The 18,159-nt window shown below is 32.3% G+C and overlaps 1 protein-coding gene and 1 non-coding gene across 2 annotated transcripts in view; one reads left to right on the top strand and one right to left on the bottom strand.

Moving 5' to 3' along the window:
• The window catches only part of CADM2 (cell adhesion molecule 2), a 1,092,768-nt gene that overhangs the window by 242,015 nt on the left and 832,594 nt on the right, over positions 1-18,159 (top strand).
• LOC116753722 lies at positions 9,305-9,434 on the bottom strand. Its single transcript, XR_004349824.1, has one exon. It is a non-coding gene; the product is annotated as a small nucleolar RNA SNORA11 (small nucleolar RNA).

Genomic DNA, 18,159 nt, shown 5'->3' with positions numbered 1-18,159 from the left:
GCAGATTCTTGAGTCCAGAACATGTAATACAGAAAGGCTGGAATTTCTAGTAACTGAAGTTCCTATAGCAAGTTTTATTTGATGGAAGAATACCTCATCTTTTAAAACTTACACCCATTTTGAATCTAAGTATCCTGAAGGAACTATATGTTATTATTAGCCTTTTTCACTATTTTAATACAAATGTATATGTTCTAACTTAACTCACATAAAAGCAATTATATAAGACTTTTCTTATCAATAGCCCTGTGATAAATAAGTAATGAATGTTTACTCATATTAAATATGACAACCATTATCTTATTCTTTTTATAACTGAAGGCTTTTAAAACTGATTTAAAAAAATTATTATAGTTGATTTACAATGTTGTGTGAGTTTCTGCTGTATAGCAAAGTGAATCAGTTATACATATACACATATACCCACTCTTTTTTAGATTCTTTTCCCATATAGGCCATTACAGAGTATTGAGTAGAGTTCCCTGTGCTATACAGTAGGTTCTTATTAGTTATCTATTTTATATATAGTAGTGTGTGAATGTCAATCCCAATCTATCCCTCTCTCCTCTTACCCCCTGGTAACCATAAGTTTGTTTTCTACATCTGTAACTCTGTTTCTGTTTTGTGGGTAAGTTGATTTGTACCCTTTTAAATTTTTTATTTATTTTTTTAAAATCAAGGTGCTACCATTTTTTATTTATTTATATATTTTGGGCTGTGTTGGGTCTTTGTCCCTGTGCATGGGCTTTCTCTAGTTGTGGCCAGTGAGGGCTACTCTTCATTGCGGTGCATGGGCTTCTCATTGCGGTGGCTTCTCTTGCTGCAGATCACAGGCTCTAGGCACGCAGGCTTCAGTAGTTGTGGCTCGCGGACTCTAGAGTGCAGGCTCAGTAGTTGTGGCACAGGGGCTTAGTTGCTCTACGGCATGTGGGATCTTCCCAGATCAGGGCTCGAACCCGTGTCCCCTGCATTGGCAGGCAGGTTCTCAACCACTGTGCCACCAGGGACATCCTGTACCCTTTTTTAGATTCCACATATAAGGGATTCTGGAAATAAATTTAATAAAATTTTACACATTTTTCTCTCATAGCATGTTTTATACTACGAAGTTTCAACTGTTGGCATTAATAATTCCTATTAGCTCTACCCAAGTAAAATGGGTTCTATAAATTATTAGCTGTATTTACTAGTTTAGACCTTTTAGTCTGTTAAACAAATACCATTCCCTCTACTTAATATGAAGTTGTCAATAAAAGTATCTTTTACAGCCCATTTAAAACACATTTTTCCAATTTTCATTTAATAGCAGGCATAATGAATAATGAACGAAAGGATAATGCTTCTAAAATTAGAAATATCTATTAGAAGTTTTGATACTCTCATTGACATTTGACAATAAAATTCTGGTATTGATGCAATACCGGATTATTGTAGAAATAAAATAAGTGCCTATTTAATTATTTGCTAATTAATCATATGCACCTTGCTACTCTACCAGTCACAGTCTACACTGCAGTAACATGGAACCGTTATAAATAATTTTCTTTCCATAATAGTGCCAGTGACATCCTATTTGGCTTTAACACTTAAGTTTCTTCTCTTGCATGAAACTTGCTCTTACCACCACAGAAGTATTAATCCCTCCTTTCTCTCTATATTTAGTTACCTTATGTCACTTCCATAACTGCATCTTGCTCTAATTATTTTTTTTAACTTTCTGACTTCCTCTTAGACTAAAACAACTTAAAAAATATTCCCCACAACATCTAGCACAATGCTCAAAAAATATTCATGGCACCAAATTGAGCTGATATCAATAATTTAATACACAAATTAAGTACCTGTGCTTGACATTGTGCTAGGAGTTTCGATTATGTATATGCATAGAAAATTTTATCCTAGTATCTTCAGAGCTCAACAAAAATGTGAAGGTAGCATGAAAGAGTTTGGACTAAGACTCTTCTTTTGGCAGAAGAAAGTTATAGGGACATTTAAATTAAGAAATGAAATAAGTTCATAACAAATGACAGAAAGTAACTTTTGAAAATAAAATAAAAAATTTCATTAAATGGTTTTGCACTTAATAACTAATTTATCAATGATCAAAATCATAGCTCTTTCAGATAATATAAATGTATCCCTTTAAACACTCTTTTAACTATACTTTATAAAGTGTGTTAATACAATTAAATTATATGTATACATATAGTATATATATGTATATATACATATATGTGTATATATATATATATATATATATATATATGTATGTATGTATATATATTTCCCTACATTTTGAAGCAGAATTTACCCCTAGGTCCATAAATAAACATTACTACAAAATTTTATATAATGCTATTTCTGTTAGATTTTTCTCCAGAAGCTGTGTATTTGTATAATATCTGTGTAGAAATTTACATTAAAATCTTTCCATTGAGATCTGGAGGTTCTAAATTATGTAAAAAAGAAAGAAATAATATGTCATCATTTTACACCTAGAAACCAAACTGTGTTTAGAGAGAAAATAAAAATAATTTTGAATAGGATAGTAAATAGACTAGATCACAGGTAACTTATAAAAATAACTTGATGCCAATAAAATATTATAGAAAACTTTTCTATTTTCCAATTACAATATATTTGTGATATCCTCCAAATTTAAAAGGAAAAGGTAAGAGGTTGAAAAACACACTATATTAATATTTGATTTTGAACTCAAATTAAGATAACCTTCTGAAAATTGAGCCTGGGATGTTCCTTTCACATCTTTAGACAAATCTTGTTGTGATTCCTGTGACCTTTAATTTTCATCATATTTTATTTTTCTTTGAGAAGTAGTTTAAGATTATTGAAAAATAACCTAAAATAATAACAGACCAACAAAAACTACTTTACGAAGGCCAGGAAAACACAACACTGGAATCCCAACGTTTTATCTTCAAAGAGTTCTGGATTTCAAGTCCCATAATCTATTTTCCAGTTTTGGCACTTACCTGTTGCCCAAATTTGTTTAGTTTTGTTGTTATTTATGATAAAATTTAATTTTTCTTTACCTAATTTTATTCATCTGTCAAAACAGACACTGAGATATTCGATCTCTGAAGTCATTATTTTATTATATGTGAAATCTTAACTTGTCAAATCATACAATCAAGTCACAGTAGAAGAATTTAGGTCATTTTATAAACTGATTTAAGTGACTTTTTTCAGCCTGTCATGATAAATTAGTTAAGATTTTTTTCAAAAGCTAAGCTTTTTTCATTATCCTTTTTCCAGTTATAAATTTTCAATTTAATCTCATCTATTTTATACCTGCTTTGATTTTATGTAAAAGAGACAGTTCATATTTTTTTTTTTTTTTTTTTTTTTTTTTTTTTTTGCGGTACGCGGGCCTCTCACTGTTGTGGCCTCTCCCGTTGCGGAGCACAGGCTCCGGACGCGCAGGCTCAGCGGCCATGGCTCACGGGCCCAGCCGCTCCGCGGCATGTGGGATCCTCCCGGACCGGGGCACGAACCCGTGTCCCCTGCCTCGGCAGGCGGACTCTCAACCACTGCACCACCAGGGAAGCCCCAAGACAGTTCAAATTTTTTAGGTCTTATGAAGAATAAACTATTGAAGATTATAAATAATATTAAATTGCTAAGAAAAAGAAAGATCTTGGGTTAGAAGTATTTTTAATTAACTTCACAATCTTAATATTTGAAATGGAATTCAATTACTGTCTTGACCTCCTCTAGGAAAATAATCTTTAAGACGCTACAAAGAAAAGACACTATAGAGAATGGTTTACTAGGCAGAATCAGACACTTAGAAAAATAGACACACACACACACACACACACACACACACAAAATGCTTACAAATAATTATTTTACTATTAAACAACAAGTTATTTCAAAATTGAGAGGTTACAGGCCATATGTTTAAATATTTGCATGAAACATGTTTTAAAGCAAACCCATGACCTTTTGTCAGAATGATAAATGTTGGCTCTTATTTCCTTTGTGAGGATAAGTCTTTTTATCCCCAATGATATCAATCCAAACCGTCTGTTGCAAATCTCTCAGGATATGGATACATGAATGGGCCATCTCTGGTGGTTTGCTTCCTCCTCTGAATATTTATTTTCATTTTTTAGAGAGATTTCTGCTTTATATATTGGGTAACTGACATTACCTTTTATAAGATGTATATTTTTATTCAAGTAAAACATTACATTTTGGATGCGTATGTTTGATATCTAGAAATTCTTCTTGTGTCTTTCTGTTTTATTTTATATCAGCTGTGTGGGATAATCATTTTTCCAAGAAAACTCCAAACTTCGCTACTATTCTTTAGCATCCATCAATCTTAAAGTTCAAAATTATCATTCAAAATTCAAAATTATAATGTATACCTAAACATTTCTGCTAATCAATGTATCTTACTGCTTTAATAGGGACTGAAAAAGAATAAGGAATATGATTTAAAGTAGGTGCAAAAGAAATGAAGATGTTTAAGTTCAGTTAAGAGCATGAATTATAGAGTCTCTTCAAAATAAGAAAAACAACCAAATTTTAATTTGAATCTAATTCAATTTGATGAACATTTGGTTTATTGTAGTTATTATAAGCTCACCCTGACAAGTTAATAAACTATAGTTCTTGGAAGGACTTAAAAAAATCAGGACATAAGAAAACTCTCTCCTTTTCTCCCCTCTTTGTTTCACATACTTCTTTTGTTATCATTAACCTTTACTGTAGTTAGATACACATGCAGTTCCTCTAATAGACTATAAGTCCCTTATAAGAGTAAAGACTGTTTTTTTCATCCTTGCTGCCCTGACAATGCCTAACACAGAATGCCTTATATAAAGTCTAAACTCTAGCACTGTATGATGACTCAAATGTCATCCAAAGGCACTAAATATTAGCACCTTAAAAAAGAGTGATTTGCCTTGCACTTTTCACATTATTGATATGCTTGAGTTTTGAGTTTTCCTTCTATGTATGACCTAAATTTTCCAGGCTCTAGGTCAATTCACAGACATTACAAAACTCAAATTTAATTTTGTGATTTAGGGATACTTTGTTATAACACCCTTTTATGTGCTGTTACTAGAAATGTTTTAATAAAAGTACAATGGTAAGACTATAACAAAAGGGTAGCAATACTGGAAGGCATATGACTTAGTCAGATAAAACTTGCCATAAGGAAAGTAGAGCAGCTTTAATATACACAGAGATGGATGGGAAACCAACAGTGAATTGAAAAATGCAAAGTTTTGCTCACAAGGTGACCTGGGAGAAAGGCAGTCAGTGAGGGTGAAGATTTTACTGGTTTAATAATAAATAGGTATACATAAATAATTAGTTTGTGACAGTTTTAATGACAACCCAGCCATGGGAGAAGATAAATCTACATATTGAAAGAAAGCAGTTAAAACGTTGGCTTGCAGAATGACAGAGGTAAAGAGGATATGTTTAAGTGGAGACAGGCAGCTTGTCTAAATATGGCTAATATTAAATACAGGTGATTATAGCATTTGAAATTGAAATTAAAAATAAGCTCTGATTCACTTATTTTAAAATTGCCAAGTCCCCTCAGCTGCATATTTCACCAGGTGCTGGTGCAGTTGGAACAACAAGCATATCCAATGATTTAAAAATAACATTCACGGGTGTCACCTGATGTCACTCCAGATAAGAAATACTGTTCCCAATCAGAGAGAAAACACTCTCTGGTATTCATCCTAACACAACCCAAACCTGTGTTACATATTTATGCCATGTATTTTTAAATAATCTTTTGGACCTTGAACATATTAAATAGATTAATCTTTCTGAAAGTTGTAAACATAGAAAAAAAATGCAACACTTTGGTTTTAGGAAACTTATGCCTGTACAGAGCTCTTTTTTCTTGATGAGGTCTAAAGAAAATAAAGATGTTTTGATTTTTTTCTCCAAATATTACAAACTGAGTCAAATATATGTGTAGTATGCATAATTTATTCTTTAAAATGATATTTAATGCCTATGATTTCAGGTAACTCAAGTACATAGTCTCCTAAATATATTGGTTCAGATTTGGGGAAGAAAACAAACATTTATCAAGCCATTCAGGCCAGCAATATGCTAGGTGTTTTGTGTGCATTTACTTTTCCCAATAAAAGTCCTATGAGGAAGATATTTTATCTGTTTTCAGATAAAGTAACTGAAGTCCTGAATGGTTAACTTGATTTCCCAAGATCAAAAAGAAACTCAGCAACAAAAATAGGATTGGCCCTTAGAATTCTCGAGAAAGCACAGGCTTTTCTATATATGTACCTAAATATCTCTATAAGGGTTGTTTCTCAAATTTATGTGGAAAAAACTAATGATATACAGTAATTTTTAAAATGCATTGATGTGTACTCCCATCACCCTCCTCCTACCAATTTGACTTTATAGTCTGAAAATAAAGCATCAAGAATCACAAGTGGTAAAGCAGTTATACTCCAATAAAAATGGTAAAATAAATAAAAGACTTAAAAAAAGAATCACAAATGCATTTATTTCTATTGCTCAAACCACAAGTGCATTTATTTCTATTGCTCAATCAAAGATTGGGTTTCTTCAGGCATCTGTACCAAAAAAAGTGGCTTAATTGAAATACTGTTGCACACTACATTCACTTTCCATTAGTCTGAAAATGAACTAACTTGACTTAATTTAGAATAGTGCCAACTCTGTACTGTCCAAAATCTTTGAGCAGATCATGGACAGAGACTCTCTAATCTTAAGCAATTTTGAGTGAAAAATATAATTGATAAGCTTATAGAAGATAAAACACAAAATGACAGAGAGAAGAAAAATGAACATGAAATATCCAGCAACACATCATAGTTATTGGGATGATTCTAATACATTTTTTTTTTTTTTTACTATCTCTCACTCCTGAAGGTCACAGAAATGTGGAAGAGAAATAGAAATTGAAGGGAAATATCAGATGTGAAACATCTGATACTGCCATAATGCTATTTTAGAAGTTTTCAAAGAAAAGAGATACTTTGGTGCTATTAAGTCATAAGAAGCATCAGTTACTTCATTTTAATTTATTTGGATGATCATATAAATCTGTTGAGACCTTTATGGACTTTGGTCTTTTGGCATTTTGCCAATCACTTCTAGCATAATTTTTTATCAAATATCATAAAGAACAGTGTTTTTTTCTTTAACTAATAAAGTGAAGACACTTAATTACTAATTAATATGTTAAAGAGAACAGCATTTTCTGGTCTTGTAGCTACTCTCCCCAGTTTGACATTGGTGTTGCCCCTTAATTAGACTGTCCTCCAGCTTAGTCATTTGCATTAAGCCTATCAATCGAGTCAGTTTTCTTCACTTTCAGGCTATATTTCTTCATCTTACACGCAAGGCTTTCTCAGACATGTTGCCAGATTCTTTGCTGAATCCATACACATCAAAATGACTACATCCCCCTAAAAGTAGAACGAGTCACAACTAAGGAGCCCGCCTGCCGCAGCTAAGACCCAGTGCAACCAAATAAAACCAACAACAGCAACAACAAAAAACCCACTAAAAGTGTCAAAATAGCAAGTAAGTTAATATGATGCAGTAAATTAAAGAGAACTCATGCTGCCTCTATTGGACTGGACACATAAGAGCTACCTTTCCTGCTAAAGAGATTGCAGGGATAAAAGGAAATTAAATGCAAGACAAATCTCGAGAACTATGGGGGCGTGTTTCAATTTATATTCCATTAAATACTAGGGAAGTTTTTATTATGAATCATCTTGAAACTGAAATGATCTTTCCTTTCTTTTTTTCCCCTACATCTATTTAGATACTTAAGCTTTTCAGAAAACCATAGCCTTGTGCATCTCTCTTTGGGATACGTCTTTCATAGAGAGGTTAGAACTTGTTACTTACAATAGCTTGGTGATGATACCACCTAATTTTTCTTGAGTGGGTGGTGAGAGGAAAGAGATTATCTTCCACCTGTGAATTGACTTCTTAAAGTGGAACTCTGAAAGCTTTTCATAAAATCATAGAATGTGTGTGTGTGTGTCTGTGTGTGTGTGTGTGTATACACACTAGGTTCTATATCTTAGAGACATTAGCAGAATTTAAATAGCTATATCTGAAATCATCACTACATTTCTATAATATTATTTCAATGGGAAAATATTTCCCCAAATTATAAAGAATATATTTATAAATTACTTTGGAGTCTTAGACTATTAATATATTTTAAAGTGATTTATGTAAGCCTTTTATTTTTAAATGAGATTTAATGCACTCATGCATAGTTTGCATATTGCCCATATAGAGATTAATTTATGAGGAATGATTATATTATCACTATAAATTCAGAGATCATAGGTAAGATGGCCCAGAACATCAAAGGCTTTGATACAATAAACCTGGTAATTCAGATTGACAAAACGTTACCAAATATCAGCTCATCAATCCCAGTGTTCAGTAACTATATCATTGTTCTGGTTGATGCCTCATTCAACATCTTCGTAATAAAAGCATATAAAGGAAATTTTACAAATTTCCCTTCAAAAAAGGTCGATTAATTAGTTATCCCACTATAAAGATGGTGTTTATAATTATTTATAGAATTTTAGCTATTTGTATCATTGTATGATGCAGAGATAAGTTTTTTGAGATTAACCTGTGCTTTTATTTGCCAGTATAACTACAGTAGCCTGCAAACTTTTTAAATCTAAAAAGTACATTTTACATCACAATCCAACAAACACACACATATAATATGTATACATATATAAAAGCGAAACAAAAGTTTTGCCAAAAATGTCTACCTTGAGTGTTAATTCTTTTTAAGACTTTTTTTTTTTAAACCAAGGCTGAACTGAACTGACACATCATAATCACCAAAGTCCCTAGTTCATCTTAGGGTTCACTTTATGGAGTGAATAGTGTTGCATGTTCTATGGGTTTGGACAAAAGTATGATGACATAAAATCATTATAATGTCATACAAAGTATTTTCACTGCTCATAAAAACTTCTGTACTCTATGTATTCATTTCCCCTTTCCCCTCAAACTCCTGGCAACCATTGATCTTTTTATTGTCACCATTGTTTTGCCTTTTCTAGAATGGTATATAGTTGGAATCTATTTTTCCTTTTTCCTTGAAGAGAGGGGTTCAAAGCCTTTGTGCCTATAAGACCACCCATGGCCCACCCACACGTGGACTGGACAGGCTCTAGGTGGCAAACTCCCCCACTAAATACTGTACCTTTCCTTCCAGTACTGAGTCCTGCCCAGCAGCCACGTGGAGGTGCAGGGGGATATGTGTTGGGTATTTGTTCATAGGAAGGCCACAAGCTTTGTGCCCCTTGTCACAATGAACCCAGATTCCTGTTGGGTGTGTTGTAAACAGACAAGCCATTTCTTCAGACTCCCTGCTCTGAGCACACCCTGAGATAATTTTTAATAGGGTAGCCAACTATAATAAATAAATACTCTTCTTATAGAAGGGAGGAAAATACAACAGAAGTTAATAAAAATATTGATGAGATGTTTATTATAAAGAGAATTTTTTGTACTTGTTCTCAAAATTTACATTGATATGTCTGTTATTTGCATTATCTAATCTTATTTTTTCCTTGAAGGAATATATATAATTTAATTAAGTGACAGTGTGTTCTTCCTTATAATTATATATATTTAGATTCTTAAATAAACTGAATGAAAAATTAAAGTATATTCATATAAAATATTGAATGATTGTTCATTAAAGTTCAGAGTACTTAGAAAATACTACACAAAATGGCTCATATGGAAGAGTATTCATTTGCCTATGTATGTCTTTATTTTATACTTGTCATAGAATTAACATAAAATTATAAAATAATTGTTTGCTGATATTTATTTGACAGAGCCCTAAAATAAACATAGTCAATTTCATTTATACAGGGCTGGAATTGAAATCAAAGTAGAAAAGAATTAGAAAATGTATGTCATAGATTCATGTAAAACACAGTAAGAGATGAAGGATATGAGCACTTCAACATGTAAGGATGTCTTAATACAGAGACACACAAAGCAAGTTAAATAGAATCTATTTAGAACTAAAACCAATTTTATTATAATTTGCAATTGAAAGTGGAATTGTTTTAGAAAATATTAATGCCAGCTCACCTATATTTACATATTAATCTGTGGGGCTTTTCTTATAAATAGAAACAAATAGTCTTTCCCTGCATGAAAATATTATAACACTTAATACCAACATAATGATAGTAATTTTTAAAAATAAATTAAAACAGCAAAATTATAGACATTTAAGTGTCTGTTAAGACACTTAAAATTAAGACATTTAAATGACATTAAAATTTAAGTTAAGACATTTAAATTAAGACATTTAAATGTCTTAATTTTAAGACATTTAAGGAATCATTTTTGGCTATTTAATGTTATCTTTGTCCTTGTAAATATAACACTTTCAAATTATAGCAGACTGTCTCATTCTCAGTTTTCAGGAAAATAAGGAATAGAGTTTAAGTACCATGACAAGTATAAGTGGAAATTGAAAAAAAATTTTTAAATATAATGAAAATAGTGTTATTTAATTTTCAGATGTTTCAATCAATGATAAGAAATTATACTTACTTAAATATTTCCGTAATTTAAAATTTTGGTCCAGTTTATTTTCCCTCTTTAGAGAACTTTGCTGTATATTTAGAAATCAGGCATTCAGCTGTATATCTATAAATCAAACTTAAAAAAATGTTTCTATCAAAACAAAATGTTTTTTGCAATAAATGGCTTTTCTCATGTCTTTGGTCATTTATAATAACATTTTATTTTATTTGTAATATAATAGTTGGTTTATGAAATAAAGTGTTAGCTTATGCAAAATGTAATGTTTTTTAAGAATAATTGTAAAAATGGAAATTGTATGCTAGCTTGATGTAGATGAGAGGTCACTTGGAAGTGAGTCATATTCCACCCTTAGCCAAATCTACTATTAGATCAATCTAAAAATAATTTAGAGAAGAAAAAACACATTATCCCAAGCTCCTCAATTGTTTAAATGGTTGTAAAAGATCCCTAGCACGCATGAGCAGGGAACCAAACTGTAATGACTCAACATTTCTGATGAAACTTGCTCCCCTATTTCCAGGACCACATCCCCAGTGCAGAGGCCATCAGTCTGGTATTTAAATAAATTTTAAAATAGTATTTTGAATTACTATTGAAAACATAGGCATATAAACTAGTTACCCTGAGTAGCCGTCAATGAAACTGAGTGTACCTTATCTCCTAGTTGAAACTTACAAAAAATGAGATTAAAAAAATTTAAAAGGTTACAAGAAATGATCAACTTTAATATTATGAAGACAATTGTGTAAAATGAAAGATTACTATATACATACCTTAAATATTTATTCCAAGAGCAATTTGAAAGAGAAGGTAGAATGCATAGTAGGTATCATCTTAGTGGTTTTGAATTGCTGATCAAAAGAATGATAAGGTATCAGGAAAGAAGAAAGGAATAGTACTGTATAACACTCCAAATGTAAACAATGCATGCATTTACATGAGGCAGAAACATTGTTTCCCAATCAGAGAGCTTTGTTGTGTTGCTCTACTTTGTTTTTTTATTTTATTTATTTATTTTTTAGTAAAATTTAATGGATTGAGAAACTCAGCCACTCCTGAATGTAATGCCCTTGGAGACAGACTCCAAAACTAAAATGACCTTGTCATAACCTAAAATGTTTACTTCAAAACTGTTCAGTTCAAAACAGAACTACACTTGCTATATCACAGTGATACCAATAGTAATTTAAGGTAACTGTCACTTTAAAAGTAGCCATCAACTCTGCCTAAATATGCATTATTTTTATATAAAAACCCCGGTATCCTCTTTCAATGTATATGTCAAAGAGAGCTAATACAATTGCCTTTAAAGCAACTTCATTTCTCTGTTATGCTACTGTGAAAGAAAATTGTAGTCATTAGTCAAAAAAGTGAATACAATTGGTTATATGCTACATAGTGACCTTGATATTGATTTAAAAAAATTATTCTTATAACCTGCATGATACCAAAACAACTACTGTTCACAGCCTCACCTGTATAAAGAAACTGTTTTCCACTAGAAAAACATTATACACTTGTCAGTTAAAGAAAGAGTGTATTGGCTAAGTATGTTTTAGTGGCTGGGATTACAATGGAGGAGAGACATGATATTATTGTAATAAAACTGTATACAATTTGAGGCAAATTAATTCTTTTAAATTTATCTTAAGCTCCATAGACTTTAGAATAAGTAGGTATGCATATGAAGTAGTATTATCAGTAATTGAAATATTAACAATTATAATAGAGACTGATGAAATAAACATTGTCTTATATTTATTGGTTTAATTAGTCATGAATTTTAATTAATAAGTTGTTAAACTTATTTTCCACACCTCTAGTGAAACACACTAGAAATCCATATAGATATTCCAACAAATTTTTTTTTTAAGATGTTACCTATGAGCCTCAGGCAATCTCTAGGTCTTTTTTAGTTTCTGAGGTTTCAACTGAGAAAAGTGCCAATTAGTTCCAATTTTGATGATGATATTCATGGTGTGGTCTCTAATATAAAATAATTTTTGGTGGGGAATTTGGTGACATGTTTCCTCAGGATATAGACAAAGACCAATATACTCCGCATTCTACAGCACTGTCTAAATGTGATATAGTCTGTCAACGCCAACACATTTAAATAGAAAGTGAAAAAATAAATCCTTTCTATGACTGTAATTTCAAACAGACAGTTCAGATCCTTGGAAGCATCTCAGTGTCTGACTAGTTAGACATTTAGGGTTTATGTTTGTAATTTGATGATAACAATTATTGGCTATATTGACTGTGCCAAGGAAGTAAGAATCATATTAAATTTAAATCTCCTCAGGTAAAATCATATCTGGAATACTGTGTTCAGTCATTGGACCCATATTTTGAGGGAGATATTGATAAGCTGGGGCACCCGTAAGACAATGACCAGGATGTGAGAGAACTTTATAGCATGAGGAGAATGATCAGGGTTACTGGGAAGTTCAAATTTAAGAAGAAGATGTTGGTTAGGAAAAATCTGGGTTTTTAAAAAACAAAATATTGAATTCATTGTCCTGTGGATGATACTCTAACCTGAGTCTATAGGCACAAGAAATAACTAAAATCAGTGGGTAAAGTTCTTAGGAAATTCAATATGAGATAGAATTCCCTGAAAATTATAACTGTCTGAAATTAAAATGTACTGCTCTTGTTAGCTGTGAGCAGATGACACAAGTTACATGGAAGACTGTAGAGTTCATGCCTGGAGTAAAGAATTGGATGAGGAATCCTCTATAGACTTATGTGATTTTGATGTTCTGTGAATTTAATAACTGAAATATTTCCTTCCAATAAACTTTTCCCAAATGTTTCAATATTCCAAATGTTCAAGACAGGAATCTATTAAGCTGAAATACATGAAATTGCCAGTCTTATAGGTTCAAAGTGGTTGAATAGTAGCAATTTCATGCAGTTTTATTTACATCCATGGTTTACTGAAACTAGTCTCTGAAACAGACATGAGCAAGCCAAATAGAAAGAAAACAAAAAACTGCTGCTATTAATCTCCATCTCCTTAGCACTTACTCATTTAGCACAGTTGAGACCAAATTCAGATGACGTGTTTCATTAGTATTTGGATTGGCCCCAAAAATGAAAAAAATAAATAAAGCTAATTGTCATATATCAAATTGCTTTCACTCAATTTAATTTCTCGTAGTTGTTAGACAAAGAGAGAAACAAACAATAACTAAAACAAAAAAACCACGAAAACTACATGAGCTAGTAGTTATGAACACTCTGAAAATTGAAGAGTACTATGGAATTTATGCTATATCTTTAAGGATACTAGCTCTTATGTAATAGTAAGCAGGGCATGATAAATGAATTTATAAGGATATCATGATAGAAGTAATTACATATAAGGAAAGTAAAACAATAAAAGAAGAGAGATGGGAGGAAAAAGTAATGGTAAGTGGTGATAACCACTGTGAACAGGAGTCAGGACATCTGCACTCAATCCCATCTGTCGCTAATTCTTTTAGTGATTCAGAGGAAGGCATGAAGTCTCTCATGGCCTGAATTAGCTCATCTGTAACATGAGTGGGTTGGACTAATTGACCTCTATATCAATCTAGGCTTCTGAAACCTGAAATTCTGTTACTGTTTGAAAATATTCAGGAATCAAAAATATAGAATCTTAGTAAATGCAATCTAAGATGAAGAGAATTTAATAAGAAATCAACATTTTATCATGGCTAAATTAATGGTAAAATAAAATATTTAGAGGCCAAATGATTATTGAAGGACTTAGTCCATGAGAGAAAAATGTACACATAATGCTATTTGTATGTGTGTGTGTTTCTTGTACTTTGGTTAAGATCATTTCATAGACTTGGTTGGAATATCAGTTCAGTGCCTTGTTGGGTTTGTTACTGTAGTGACCTTGAGAATACTCCTTTCAGATGTCTGCAGGAATTAATTGACCTATGACCCCAGGTTCTGTGCACTGAAACCCATCACTGTGGTTGGTGTTGAAGCACCATTTCCCATTGGATGCTCCCAACAAATGACTGAATATGGCAGGGATAAGACAGGTCCATTCTGGAAAGACATATGACTCCTCTGATGGTGATTCTCTTGAAGAATACCAGATGGCCTTGCTAAAGTTTCCTTGACATTTCATTGCATTTTAAAATGCTTCCATTCGATTTTTCTTCCTTCCTTCTCTCCTTCACTCAGGGTAGGCCTGTTTCACAATCTGACAGTCCCAGCTTCTAGTGGCCCCCACCTCTTTAGCCGACACAGGCGGTTATGAGATTTATGAGATTTCTCTCATAAATCTCTTGCATGTGTAGTCATTTCTCAGCATCTGCTTCCTGGAATATCTGTAATAATAGGTCACTCAGATCTTTTCCACTTCATTCTGTTTACTAATCTATAAATTGGAAGTAGTATCTAATTTATTTGGTTAGTATGAAAATTACATGATCTCATCAATGAAAATATAGTGTATTGTTTATACAATGCTAGTATTTATTATTATGCTTTAGCCAAATTGGACAACTGAGTTTTTTGGTCTTACCACTCTTATTCAAATTGTGCCTTTATACTAAATTACCCTCTCCATATATAAATATCAAGTTCCTACATCACTTATTAGAACAATCATTATGGCCACCTCTTTCATAAAGCTTTAAAATTTAATTTTTTTCTTCGAAACTACTAGTACACTTAAAATATTTTCTCTTGAATGGTCATTCTTTCTTTATTTTTCATCTGCCCCATTCTGTATGGAAAATATAATGGGGTCAGGGTTTCTGTCTCACTCATATTTTTATTTTTGGGAATCTGGAACCTAGGGTATTCAGTAAATGTTAGTTAAGTTTAAAAGCAAATGCTTGCTGGTAGTCAGGGGTCACATCAAGTAGAAATTTGCCATAGAAAAGTTTGGTTTTTCTATTAAGTGCAATGAGAAACCATTCATAGTTCTAAGCATGGATTGAGAAAACAGGATATGTATTTTATTTTGATTGCCATGGACACTCCATGGAGGAGATAGTGGGGTTGGAATTTAAGGTCTGTTCTGAAACTGAATGTTGTATTTGTTATACCAGAGATGTACAGTTGCCCTTTACCTATTATCACTGTAACTTAAATAATCATGCAGTCTATCTCTTTAAAAGCAGTCACTTCATTATTTTCCACCATTAATAATGAATCTGTAAGGTAACTTGTGCTATTAAAATGATGAAAACAACATTAGGGTCTCAAGAAATAATGACCTTTCCCATATTTAACTCAGATCAGTAACTGTGATGCTGAGAAATCAATTCAGACTGGCAGTGGCAGAGATTAGGCAATAGAAATATAATGGGGGATCCTCCTCCCCAGGCCGTGGCCTGGCCTGATAAATGGCATATTTTAAAAACTTACAGGATTTATTCCCTTTTCTAAAAACCTACAGGATTTATTTCCTGCTTCCTCATCAAGGAGTACATTATAAAGAAATCTTAGGCACAGATGTATGGTGGTTGGCTTCAGAGATTCTGGTGTTTGTTTTCAATACTGTAACTTCATTATTTGAAAGGATGTGGATCCTTATACTATCAAACATGAAGGAATGAGAATACAAAACATATTCCAAAGCTAAGCCTAAATGACACTGTCTCAGATTATCTATGGTTCTTATCCCCTCCATTAGTGCAAGTAATCGAGTGTTTGAAGTTGAAAGTGCAAGTTTATCTCATTGTTCCGTTATAGGTAATAAAAGTGACCTATGTGAGGATATTAGATTAGTGATTTTACTTAGTATTCACCTTATGCTTAGAAGGTGTGAAATTGTTAACTCGTTCAAATTAAGTCATTATCCAGTTATGTAACAAATAGACTTGTGCTTAAAAAGCTTAACTAAGCAGGTGCAGAGAGAAAGGAGCAGCTCCATCAAATGCTTCAGGAAACCCTTTCTACTGCTGTTCTTTATTTTTACATCTCATTAACAGCAGTATTAACTATCATATACTGCTCATATAGGGAAAATTGGAAGATAGTAAGCATTCTGCATAATCCTCTTAAAAATATTTTAAGTACAAGGAAGAGTTGGTGTTTTTTGTTTGTTTGTTTTTTGATATATAGCCTCATGTCATCTTGAACCTTCTTATTGTTAATAGGTAGATACATGAGGAATTCTGATATATTAGTCTGCTAGGGTTGCCATAACAAAATATCATGAACTCAGTTGCTTAAAGAGTAGAAATTTATTTTTTCACAGTTCTTTATACTAGAAGTCCAAGATCAAAGTGTTGGCAGGTTTGGTTTCTTCTGAGGCTTCTCTCATTGTGCATTACACAGCCACTTTCTCACTGTATCCTCAGGTCTGTGTGTTTTCTCCATCTTAATTTCTTTTCTTATAAGGACACCAATTATATTGGATTAGGGCCCAACCATATGACCTAATTTTACCTTAATTACCTCTTTAAAAGTTTTATCTCCACATCCAGTCACATCCTGAGTTATGGAGGCTAGGACTTAAACATGTGAATTTGGGGGGAACACAGAACACAGTTTGACTCATAAAATCTGGAAATTTTTTTCCATCAATTAAACACACATTTTTTTCTTATTTGAGAAATATCCCTAATTCATATGAGGCAGAGACTCTATAGCGAAATCAGATATGATATTTCTGTATCACCTCTTTAGATTTCCATAACTACTTGCTTTTCTAAATTCTAGAGAGCTATGCAGAGTGTATTTAAACATGGAGTAATCAAAACAGACCAAGTAGGAAGAAAAGAAAAGAAGGAAAATGAGTTCAGGGATGGTTAAACACAGGTCAGGACCACTAAGATATTATAGTCAATATCTCTCTTCCTGGGTTTCACATGAAGGACACAGAGGTAGGATATTACTTTCAAGAGTTTTATTGACCAGTTATCAACAAAAGGAGGTAGAGATGGGTGGCTTTTGTTATTCTTTGAGCCCAGACTTCTAAAAAATAAGAGAAAAAAAGATGTCATTATTTCTTTTTTAAAAGATGATAACAATTGAAGGATTTGCTTTTTTTATTCTGGAACATATCAGCATATCAGTTTCTCAATTCCACCTCCTTGGGTTCCTTTTTTGTAGTGTTTTGTTTCAAGTTTGTTTTGTTTTAGTAATTTTGTCCAATGTGAGCATGAAATGCTCTTTTATGGGTCAACATACTATGAAGCCGCTAATAAATGAAGTGTTTTAAAAACTATCAGAGAAAGAAACACAGGGACAACATGATCTTAACCAGCTCAGAGACATTTCTAGAGAGTACCAGACAAGAACTTTATGTAGAAAATTGTGTACCTCATGCAAATATGCATACTCGGAAGAAAGTTTCTTCTGAGCTCATAATTTTTTGTGATCTTTACCATGGATAATCAGAATATTACAGTCTCTTTTTTTGTAATTCTTTAATTAAAAAAATTTGAAAATAAAACAAGTCACAGACCGGGAGGAAATATTTGTGACACATGTATTTGACATGACCTTGTAGCCAAATAACATCTTATAGAAAACCCCGAATGAACTTTTTGGCCAAGCCTATATAAAGAATTCTCA

Source organism: Phocoena sinus, chromosome 4 (genome assembly GCF_008692025.1).
Source record: "Phocoena sinus isolate mPhoSin1 chromosome 4, mPhoSin1.pri, whole genome shotgun sequence".
Taxonomy (NCBI): domain Eukaryota; kingdom Metazoa; phylum Chordata; class Mammalia; order Artiodactyla; family Phocoenidae; genus Phocoena; species Phocoena sinus.
Note: the sequence above shows the minus strand (reverse complement) of the source record. Positions and strands in the feature narration are given on the sequence as shown.